Source organism: Solanum verrucosum, unplaced genomic scaffold (assembly GCF_900185275.1).
Source record: "Solanum verrucosum unplaced genomic scaffold, falcon-dt-bn FXZP01000210.1, whole genome shotgun sequence".
NCBI lineage: Eukaryota > Viridiplantae > Streptophyta > Magnoliopsida > Solanales > Solanaceae > Solanum > Solanum verrucosum.
Genome location: NW_026020045.1, coordinates 63,973 through 76,498, shown reverse-complemented (window position 1 = coordinate 76,498; position 12,526 = coordinate 63,973). Strand labels below are relative to the sequence as shown.

At 34.6% G+C, this 12,526-nt stretch overlaps 1 pseudogene; it reads left to right on the top strand.

The window, feature by feature from the left end:
* The first annotated feature begins 1,183 nt into the window (after window positions 1-1,183).
* LOC125821771 (40S ribosomal protein S27-2-like) lies at window positions 1,184-3,018 on the top strand (annotated as a pseudogene).
* Window positions 3,019-12,526: the final 9,508 nt, after the last annotated feature.

The following is a 12,526-nucleotide window of genomic DNA, read 5'->3' as shown; positions in this document are numbered from 1 at the left end:
ATGAGTGAGTGAGAGAGTTGACGTGTTTGAGACTACGGGAACCGTTGGATCTTTTTTTCTCCAATTTGATTGGTTGATTCACTGATCAACCCGTTTAATAAGATTGATCCGACTTTGACCCGATCCAATTGGTGAACAAGTAAAATGGATTGCCTCTTTGCATTTCTTAATGGAGTTGGCATTCAATATTTTGGCTTTCGGTTTGTTTATCGTACTTTCTTTTATTTAAGGCAATACATTCAAGGGTATTTTAACATATATATAATTTAAAATCACATAATATAATATAATATTGCATCGAAGTTGGTTGAATTTGATGTGAATATTTGTCACAATTGAAAATTGATCGAAGAATCGAAATCAAAAAATTGAAATACTTCGATTTGATTTTTTGACTTTTATGTTTATTTTTGTAGTTTCTCATCCTTTGAGTTTGATTATTATTATTTTTTTGTATTGAGATTATTGTTTTACCTTGTGTTATGATTTATGTATGGGTTGATTTGTAAGATTGTCTATAGTATATTGTCACGATTTGAGTGTGCACTAGTAGATACTTAAACTTGCATAAAATTAAACAAGTAGACTTATATGTATTTTATGTGGCATAATTCATATAGTATGCCACATAGAATGTGAATTGTCGTGGAGAATGTCATGTAGGACACATATAGGTCTACTTGTTCAACTTTATACAAATTTAAATATCTACTTGCACACGTCTCAAAATTGAAGGACATAAAAATCAAATGAGACCAAGTTAAAAAACGCATTTATGTATTGTGTCTTATATTTATAAACTTAGATATGAGAAAATTTATTTAAATAGTTTAAATTCAACATCTAAATTATACTAAAATTAACTTGATTATTTTAAGAACTAAAAGAAAAATTAACGAGGTAAAAAAAGATAATTTCTAAAAGTGTAGAGAGGAAAGTAGGAATACAAAAAAGTCTATGAATGGAAAAACTTTAAACTTAGAGCCCTCTATAAAAAAAAAAACCTTAAACAAACGGTCCAGATTAAATATTCCACAGATCAACGGCTCACAACATTTTTCATACCCTATATATTTTTCACAAAACTCTAATCATGTCTCCTCTGACACTATCTCCATCTTCGCTGCAACAACCCTCTCACTCTCTTCAAAGTTTCTAAGATTTCTCATTTCAGCTAGCAAAAATGGTGAGCTCTCGTTTTGATCTACAATTTTTTTGCTTATGTATTCGCGTATTCATATTTTATTTTCTGAAACAATCAGTTAGAAATTACGTATTCGTTGTTATAATTTTCTCAACAATCAGTTAGAAATTAGGCATCACTTGTTCTGATTATTTTGTAGCTTCTCCATTTGCTTATGTATTTACGTTTGTATATGATTTTATCAACAATCACTTAGACATCAGCCATCAATTGTTATGATTATTTTATAGTTTCTCCATTTGCTTCAGTATTTATTTTCATATATGATTTTCTCAACAATAAGTTAGTAGTTAAGCATCTATTGTTATGATTATTTTATAGCTTATGTATTTATATTCATATTTGATTTTCTCAATTCTTAGTTAGAATTACGACAATCAGTTAGAAAATACGTCTTAATTGAACTTCTCATGGATTGTTATTAATTTCTCAATTAGAAATCAATCGAGGTGTACAATCATTTTAGAAACAAACACTAGACAATTCTTTTTATATGTTTTAGCCTTGGTAGACAGAGTTACTTGTTCACTTAGAATGTTTCTAGGTGCTTACTAGTTGACCTCAAAACTGCATTTATATATAAAAACAATCAGTTAAAAATTTCACATCAATTATTATGATTTTCTCAACAATCAGTTAGAAAGTGTAGATCAATTTTTATGATTTCTCAATGTTCGGTTAGAAATTACGCATCAATTGTTATGTTTTTCTCAACAATTAGTTAGAAACTACGCAACACATCAATTGTTATGACTTTCTCAATAATCAGTTAGGAATTACGCATCAATGGTTATAATTTTCTCAAAAACTAGATAGAAATTATGCCTCAATTATTATGATTTTCTTAATAACTAGAAAGAAATTATGCATCTATTATTATGATTTTCTCAACAATCAGTTAGAAATTATGCATAAATTGTTTTATATGTATCTGTTAATTTGAAATTTTTGTAGGTTCTTCCAAATGATTACAACTTGTTGAATCCACCACTAGAGATTGAAAAGAAGAAGCACAAGCTCAAACTTCTTGTTTAGTCTCCCAACTTTTTCTACATGGTGCATTTTTTTTAAATTTGAAAATGATTCTCCTCTATATTTATGGTTTTGGATTTTGATGTTTATGTGTGTCTTGATTTTTTGTCTGTAGGATGTGAAGTGCCAAGACTGCTTTAACATGTAAGATCCTTGTCTTTTTGTTATTTTTTTTCCAATTTAGTATAGTACTTTTACTTCATTTTATGCGCATTAATACTGTTTAAAATTCACATGCTCTTTGTTGAATTATAAACTATTGCTACTTATATGACATTTGTGTTGAATAAATGTGGAGAAGCTGTCTGAAGTCTCGCTGAAAATTAATTTGTCTATGCTGAAATTTACAATTATAATTTAGTAGTTTGACACTCATATCTTTGAATTCTGACTGTTATGACATGTAGTAATAGTACTCCAAATTATTTGGATAATCAATGTTTGTATTGATATTGAAAATTTTAAGTGTGGTTTATGCCTAAATTCATGATAGAAAGGAAATACATTAACCCTCATATGGTGTGCTTATCTGAATCCTGCCACATAAATTTTCTCAATTTGATGGAATAGAGTGAGTTCGAGCTTTACAAGCTCATCGTTTCTGATGTTATATATTTCAAACATGTAGAACTACTGTGTTCAACTATTCTCAGATCGTAGTTGTTTGCGGGAACTGCCAAACTGTGGTGTGCCAGCCTATCGGTGGTCGTGCTAGACTTACTGAGGGATGTTCTTTCAGGAAAAACAGGAGACTAGAGAGCATAGTAATCACTTTAGATTGAACTCAACATTCAAATGAGAATTTTGGTGCAGTACTCTATTTTCTTATTTAATACTAGGTGTTGACACCCAATTTTAACCCTCCACGATAAGAACTAATTTTCGAGTTTCTTTAACTTCAAACGATTTAGAATGATTAGTTTTATAAAGAATCAAAATATTTTTCAAGTTTTTAAAATGATTTTAATCATTTTTATAATATTTTAAATAATAAATATGTTTTATATAATTAATTATGTATATAATTAATATATTTTATGAATATTCAATAATCATCTCAAAAAGATTTTATTAAGTTTATATATTTCATTAATTTACTTTAGTTTAAATTATGGTTATAATTTTAAATTTTTTAGTTTATAATTAAATTATTGTATTTCGTTAAGTTTAAGAAGCTCGTTAATTAATCTTGTTTAAATTCGTCTTGTTTAAGATTTGACCGAATTTCACCAATTAAATTCAATTCGATTAAATTCTAAATTCCAATATAGTATATGATACTGATTTAGTACCAGTTAAACGAAAATTATTAGTTTTAATGAATGGAGGTATGGGCTATAATTATTTATGAAAGAATGGGTATTTCAGGAATTACTTTGAATTTGGGTATGAACTTGTAATTATTTTGAATTTTATTGCCCATTTATATAGTTTTTCCTTATTTTAACATGTTTATTTATTATTTGATTATTTATTGATAAATCTTAAAGTTAACTAAATTCAAATTCCCTGAAGATAAGTTATTTTTGTTTTCTTTAGTTATTCTAATTTTTTTTTACTTGTCTTCCTATTCACTTGACTACTAAATAAAATACTTTGAAACTATTTACTTAGGCATATTTTAGATAATATGTTTCCTTTTCCTTCAAAATTAATTTAAGTATAAAAAGGTTTATTATTTCCTAAAGTAGTTAAGCATGCCTATTTTTCATTAAATCTGCCAAATATTTTAAATTGTCGGATAAGCGTGTGTTAGCGGGTACTTCAAATGCTTTCAAACCCTTCTTGAAGTGTTAATGTGATCCCCGAACTCCCTTTGGTATTTCAATTGATTTTCTATTTTAAATCATTTGAAATTAAAGTTTTCTTGTTTTTTCTTAAAAATTAAGTGATGACTCTTTTCCAAATAACTTAACTAAAAATAGAATGACGATTCTGCTGGGGATTTTGAATAGGTTCTAAACTTAAGATTTGATTTATTTGTCTATATTGTATGATCGTTTTACTTGTTTAAATTTTTGTAAGTTATAATGGTTGCACTTCATGGCATTGAACTCTGCCACACGGAAAATAGTATGCATTAGAAAAAAGACGGTTACATGGTTATCTACGGCTGTCCCGTCAGAAAAGAACCCTTTAATCTTCGAAGTAATAAACGAATAGTTGACTTGTAGTTATCCAGCTCCGTTTATTATATTCACCCCGCAGTTTGTCCAACTCGAGTAACCAAGTCTTGTTTCAAAACCAAGTCTAATCAACTAGCGTAGAGTAAAACCAAATCCTTTTTAGCGCATTGACCTAAGATGACCCAACACACAAGGAGTGTTGGGCCTATTAGAATGACCACTTTGAGTCCAAAATGACCCACGAGTTAAATGAACGATCATATTTATGTGTTTAAATTTGAATGATGTGTACGCCGTTTGACAAACCATTGTCTCTTAGGGTTGGCAATTTAATAGTTTGTTCCAGTCGAAGAAGGATCAAGTTAACATTGCATCCAAAGACATGGACATCTGGAGATGACAAGAAGTTCAAGAAAGAAGGACTTTTCACGAAGGCTTAGTTTAGGATTGTACCCATATGTGGGACTGATTATTATATCTCGTTTTCCTATTATGTATCCCCATTCAGTTGATTCATAAATTTTGTATAAATTTGGGTTTGGGGGGGGGGGGGATGAAATGTTTCAAATGATGTATACATCTTTCAAATTGTTAGGCCTACCCTTGGCACAAAATGGTCACATATTTGTTTAAAACGTGCATATTTGTTTATGTGTTATAACTGTTTGTGTGAATATGTTGTTTTATTTGAAGGTGTTCTAGCCTACTCTTTTTGGAAAATTTCTAGAACCCCCTAAGAATAAATATCAAGTCACTATAGAAAGTGCATCCAAATGCTCCTTGAGTCTTTAGTTTCCCAACAAAATTCGAACTTCCCTTTCAAATTCTTAATATTACTCTCTTATCTCAGAAAAAGGTCGATTCTTCATCTCAAATCAAATAGATATTCAAGCTAGTCAAACTAAGTAGGACCTGAATTCTCCTCCGTGAGATACATATACAACTTTTCAAGGCTCGGCTCCTATTTTTGAGAAATTACATTTTTCCAATTCTTGCAAGTAGATTGGAATTTCATCTCAATCGAAAATCAGAAGAATAAAAGGACCTTGGCTCCACGAAAGTCGATTTCTTTGATTTACTAATCCCAAAATCAAATAGACAAATAGCCTGTCTATTTATCTATTTCTCTATACCTATGGGCTAGTTTATCTTCGAATGAAGCAACTCTTGTGTATTTGCACCTATGTGTGATATCGTGTACTATTTATCAGCTATAGACACTAACACGTTTACCTTTTGAGTTTTTTTCTTTTGTCAAGTACTTAGAACTGATTTGTGTTGATAAGCTGGCCGAACACCCTTACATCACGAGATCCAAAGCTTGAAAGGAAAGGCGATAATGGTTGACAACAGTGAAGCTATTGGTCTGACCGAAGTTGCTTTAGTCCATCCCTTTGCCGCTGAAAAAAATGAGTTGATCGCACAACTGATGCAAGAGATTACTGAAATAAGAGTTGAGATCCAGAAAAAAACAGGATTTGCTAAATCCGTTTGGCGCCGTCAATGCTTCAGGCGACAGAAGTCCTCCACTACATTTTCTTCATCTGAATCCAAATTATGAGCATGTCATGAATAACCCACCCTCCAATCCTCTTCATAATCCCTCCACCATTAACTTAACCACCCTCAATTCTCATCACACTAGCGCTTCATACCAAGCACCACCTCCTCTTCAAAGCCTGAATCTCAACCCTCAAACCTTCCCTCCCTGCTGAAGCCTAAATTTTAGCAACTCTCATACATTCCCTCCCTTTCAAAGCCTAACTTCCAACAATCCTCAAACATCCCCTTTCATGTACCATACCCCCTGCTTAAGACACTTAAAATCCAGCTAACGCTCAACCCTTACCTTCAAAAGTCACTTTTAATAATCCAGTCCACACAATCACACCTTCACTATACTGCCTATTCTGAACTTGACCACTACGAAGAGAAGGAGAAGGAGTGGAGGGCCAAAGAGGAAACGACTAAGCAGATCATGAAGGAGGAGATTGAGAAAATGATAAAAGAACTTCATTACTCTTCAGATGTTTTGGGGTTGAACTACAAAAATTTATGCATTCATCCAGATTCGGACCTTCCGGAAGGGTTCAAAGTGCCAAAGTTCGTCACTTTTAATGGAACTGGAAATCCTCTAGCACATCTGAAATCTTATTGTGATCAACTTTTGGGAGTTGGAAAAAATGAAGCATTGTTGACGCACCTCTTCAGTTGAAGTCTAAATGGAGAAGCTCTAGAGTGGTTTACATCACAAGAATTAAAATAATGGACGAGTTGGAAGGCACTAGCAAAGGATTTCATTGAAAGATTTTGACATAATGTAGAAGTTGCCCCTGATCACTACTATTTGGAGAAGATCAAACAGATGTTTACAGAAAACTATCGAGAGTACACTCTTCGTTGGAGAAAAGAGGCTGCAAGAGTTCAACCTCCCATGTTCGAACGTGAGTTCACTGAAATGTTTATTCGAACTCAAAAGCCTGAGTACTATGAAAGAATGTTGTGCATGATGGGACAAAAATTTGTTGAGATCGTCAAGTTGGGAGAAACTTTGGAAGATGGTTTCAAGACTGTAAAGGTCACAAAAACCTTATTGCATTGCGAGCTATGACAAAGATTCCAGAATTAGTGATATGGATATGTTAAAGGGAAAAGTAGAAGAGGTTTTTGTTGTCACGGCTACCCATGTGCGGTCGGCGCCAAAAAGGAAATATCAAAATCACAATGTCAATTAGAAAAAATTCCCTCCAAAATTTAGGAAGGCTCCTAAAGTATTTACACCTTTAAGGGAATCTCAACCGCAACTTTATGAAAAGTTAAAAGCAACGGGTATGCTCCATCATATATAAGTAAAACCAGCCAATCCTTTGGGAAAATTTTAAATCCTACAGATGTGATTATCATTTAGGAGCAGTTGGACATGATAAAGAAATTTGTTCAACCCTCATACACAAAATTCAAAGCATAACCAACAACAAATTAATCAATATTGAAGAGACTTCCCCAAATATAGCATGTTTGATGCTTAAGAGTAAGTGTAAGACGTTTCTGAATAGAGTTATTTGAAGATATTCATCATCAAAGGTCGAAAAGAAGTATGCCAACATTGACCATAATTCTGCATATGAAGTTATTGTTATATTTCTTTTGAAAATGCATATTTAATCTCTTTCTTCCCATTTTATCGCACATTCCTTGTAATGAACTACGCCTGACTTAAATTTTCAAGAATGAGATACGTAGGTGGCCTATGTCGGCTTCGGTCACCCCTTTATCAACTTTTAATATTTCTTTGTAATTGGAACTACGTTTGACCTAATTCTTAGGCGCCACAACGGTTCGATCATATTTCGCGTAAGATTTCCATTTCTTTTTATAATGAAAATTGGAAATTATTTTTGAGAGGATCTAAAAAATTCATTTGAAGATGGACTTCTTCAACAAGTCAAGAGTGAAGAGCAAAATGCAACTGGGTAGGTTTTCTGAGTGGATCTCAAAAATTCCACAAGATAACATTTTCTAGAGAATCAAGTTTGAAATTATGTTGAAACGTGCAACTGGGACCAAATTTTTGGCATCATCTCAAAAGTTTCATACCAATGTTTTTTTTTAAAAAGGACTTATACTTATGATTATTGAAGCAATCTGGGACAAAATTTTGAGGAGGGACTTCAAAATTCCAGAATGAGCAACCTTAGGATTAACAAAACAAGTTACAAAAGTTCTTCCATATTTTAGACGGGGACATAATTTTTGAGAAGGGTCCTAAAAAATTCTATCAAAACTATCTTGCAAAGGACGGATGCTTGTGTAAGCAAACTGCATGAAGGAGCATAGAGACAAGACCAAGAATCTTTACTTATATTCTTCACTTCATCATCGATACTAATATTGGGTATTAAGCTTTGCAGGTGAAAGTACTAGTAAAGTCAGGACCATTCCTATTATCTAGAATCCATCTCGTTACATTTGGAACATTATCGAGCCATCCACCTCGTTACAAGTGGGCTATTGTCGAGCCATCCACCTCGTGAAAATTGGAATATTATCAATCCATTCACCTTGTTAAAGTTGGACTATTACCGAGCCTCCACCTCGTTGAAGTTGGACTATTATCGAGCATCCATCTCGTTACAATTGAAATATTATCTAGCCATCCACCTCATTATAGTTTGTCACGACCCATTGGTACCCCCTAGATGTAACATAGAGTACAAGACCCCAAGAGGCCTCATACAAGCCACTTAGCATTCATGGTTGGTAAACACTCAACTACACCTCATCCAATACTAGGTGTAGGCGATCGTAATCTAGTACATAACCCAACTAAAGGTTAGGGTTGAACCCACAAGGAGCGGTACCGTATCGAATTTAATTAGGACGTAAATCTTATGGTTTAGTTAGTTATAGAAATAGACATTGTCGAAATCAAATAAACTAAGTTAAGGGTTTGACAACAAATGTCACATGGGGGATTCAAATGTGTCAATTAACAACTACGATAATCACGAAAACAGGGGAGATAATAAAATATATTCAAGTTCTTAGGGTAATTGTATATTACTAACAAATTGCTAAATCTTATTAGATAGGCTAGGCTTTAGATGCAATAGCTTTCTCTCGAACAACTATTACGATTCAGGCGGATTTTCTCAAACCTCGACAAGCTTAACACTATAAACAATCCGAAACCTTAATTTATCTACTCTTTTGAGTTAGGTAGGTAGGAATAAGCTAAGATTCACTCTCTCGAGCTGAACCCACAACAACCCAAACACTACAATCATCAATCGATAGCTTTGGTTTTAAAACCTCTCTCTCGAGCAAGCTCAAAACACTAAATTATAATTGCATTTACAACTACAATATATAATTTAACACTCAACTATCAATTAAACCCACTTTAAAACAATATTTAGATTAGTGAACATCAATACTACAAAGCTAATTAAATAAATAATCACATGATCACACCCCAATAATTGGGGTTTTACTACTCATCACAAAAGGGAAGAAATCAATACCAATTATGTTCTTCATAATCTCGGTATTGCAGTCCAAGACTTTACAATTGTCGAAAAAGCTCAAAATAAAAAACCCACTAAGAAATCTACTTGAAAACTCCTTCAACAAGGTACTACAATGGAGAAAAAATACTCAGGAGAATGTTGGAACTCAGAATTTTACGAAATCCCTTTTCTGCTTTTAAAAATTTAATTTATAGTTTCCCAAATTTTGCCTGCCAGGTCCATTAGACAGTAAGTCGAGCATCGCCGACCTAGTCGGTGATCGCTCCCATCCATCGCCGGTTGTCCGTGGCTCTTTATCCTCATGTGTTCTGTGACTTTAGGCGATCCCAGTTTGTGTCGCCAATCCACTCGGCGGTTAGCAAATTGTCCAAATCCATCGCCAAGTTGGCTTCTCCCCAGGGCTAGCCATTTGAAACTTTAGGCAAGCTGAAGCTCCACTCGGCGAGTCATCGGGTGGCTTTGGCGATTCTCAGCCTTTTGCTATCTTTTACCTTTTTCATCGTTTTAGCTCCTTTTTCGCCTGGTAATGTCCATGCCTTAATCCTTTTGCCTTCTTTGCTACAAATCAACATTTTAACATTAGTCGGAGCATAAATTAGGTGTCACGCCCTGAGCCTACACCTTGAACCTGGCCGGCACTCGAAGACCATTACTGGCCCCCAAGCGAACCCTTGGCCTGACTTTCTTAACTCAGCGGAAACCTAACTCAACAGAACAACTCCATGCAATGCAAGGACATAAAACAACTTAACTGATAAAGATCTGGCCAAAAAGGCAACTCGAGTCCCAAAATAGAATATTTACATATAAACATAAATGAGAGACTGAAAACCAACTGACTGTATATGAAGCTTCTATATCACTGAGATGGATGTTGGGACAGACCCCGCAACATCCTAATAAAACAAAACTAAGAAAAACAACATAATCGAGTCCTCCGGAACACAAAGAGGTTCACCACTGACTCTGGAGTGCTCAGCTGGATCAACGGCGAATCGAATGCTGCCCCTGGGTACCTGTGTCTGCATCGTCATAAGATGCAGGCCAACTGACATCAGTACATTGAATGTACGAGTAGGCGAGCTGGAAAGCTAAACCACAACTTAAGCTTGAAAAGAGTACAAAAGAACTCTTACCTTGGCTCTGTTCAACTCATGAATAACTGAACTCAATATATAAAGCAATAAGACACATGCAATATATAAAGCTTGTAAAACAGTGTAAGCAACTTAGCTTGTTAAAGATAAAACAATAACAACCCAACTTTACTTATATAAAAGTAATATAACTTTTATGGGAGATTCTTTAACTGACAATCACCACAATGAGCCTTAGGGATGACTCGGCCCCGTTCGTCACCGCTACACCTCTTTCTATGTAATCCATAAGTTTGACTCCCAAGCATGCCAGTCTGTGCACATCTTTTGCTAACTCCCTCTTTCCTTCTTTAATATGGGCGGTACTACCCATAGGCAACCTGCTTAAAGAATCAGCAACAACATTAGCCTTACCTGGGTGGTAAAGAATACTCAGGTCATAATCCTTGAGTAACTCTAACCACCTCCTCTATCTAAGATTAAACTCTTTCTAAGTAAGCACATATTGAAGACTCTTGTGATCAGTAAATACATCAACATGCACACCATACAAGTAATGATGCCATATCTTCAAGGCGAACACTACATCAGCCAACTCTAAGTCATGGGTTAGGTAGTTCTTCTCATGAACTTTCAACTGTCTGGAGGCATAAGCTATAACCTTGCCATTCTGCATTAAGACACAACCCAAACCAACTCTAGATGCATCACAATACACCACAAAACCTTGGGTACCTTCTGGTAAGGTCAAAACTAGAGCTGTAATCAACCTCTTTTTCAATTCCTGAAAGCTTTTCTCACAAGCTTCAGACCATTGAAATTTCACTGTCTTTTGAGTCAACTTTGTCAAAGGAGATGCAATAGATGAGAACCCCTCAACAAACCTTCTATAATAGCCAACTAATCCCAAGAAACTCCTAATTTCTGTTGGAGATGTGGGTCTAGGCCAATTCTGGACTGTCTCAATCTTCCAAGTATCAACTTTAATTCCATCACCGAACACAATGTGGCCGCCTAGAAACGCCACAGACTTAAGCCAAAACTCACATTTAGAAAACTTGGCATACAACTCCTTATCTTTCAAAGTCTGAAGAACTATTCTGAGATGACTAGCATGATCTTCTTCATTCCTTGAATAGATTAGTATGTCATTAATGAAGACGATAACAAACATATCTAAATAAGGTTTGAAGACTCTATTCATAAGATCCATGAAAACTGCCGGTGCATTGGTCAAACCAAAGGACATGACCAAAAACTCGTAATGACCATATCTAGTCCTGAATGCTGTCTTTGGAATATCACATTCCCTTACTCTTAACTGGTGATATCCTGATCTGAGGTCAATCTTCGAAAAACAAGTGGCCCCTGTAGATAATCGAAAAGATCATCAATCCTCGGAAGATGGTACTTATTCTTAAAGGTAACCTTATTCAACTGGCGATAATCTATACACATCCTAAGGGAACCATCTTTCTTTCTCACAAACAAGACCGGAGCACCCTAAGGTGAGACACTCGATCGAATGAAACCCTTTTCTAGGAGATCTTTCAACTGCTCTTTCAACTCTTTCAACTCTGCTGGTGCCATTCTATATGGCGGAATAGAGATAGGACGAGTATCTAGAATGAGATCTATGCCGAACTTTATTTCTCTCTCAGGAGGAATTTCGGGTTGATCATCAGGAAACACTTCTGGAAACTCTCTTACTATAGGAACTGATTGCAAAGAAGGTAGCTCAACACTAGAGTCAATAACTCGAACTAAGTGATAGATACAACCCTTTGAAACTAACTTTCTCTCCTTAAGGTACGCAATAGAACGACCCTTAGGCACTGCTGAACTGCTACTCCACTCTATAACTGGCTCATTCGAAAACTGAAACTTGACTGCTCGAGTTCTACAATCTATCGATGCATAACAAGCATGAAACCAATCCATACCTAGAATGACATCGAAATCAACCATGTCTAACTCAACCAAATCAGCCATGGTGCTCTTGTGATTGATGAAAACAGGACAATCACGATAAACTCT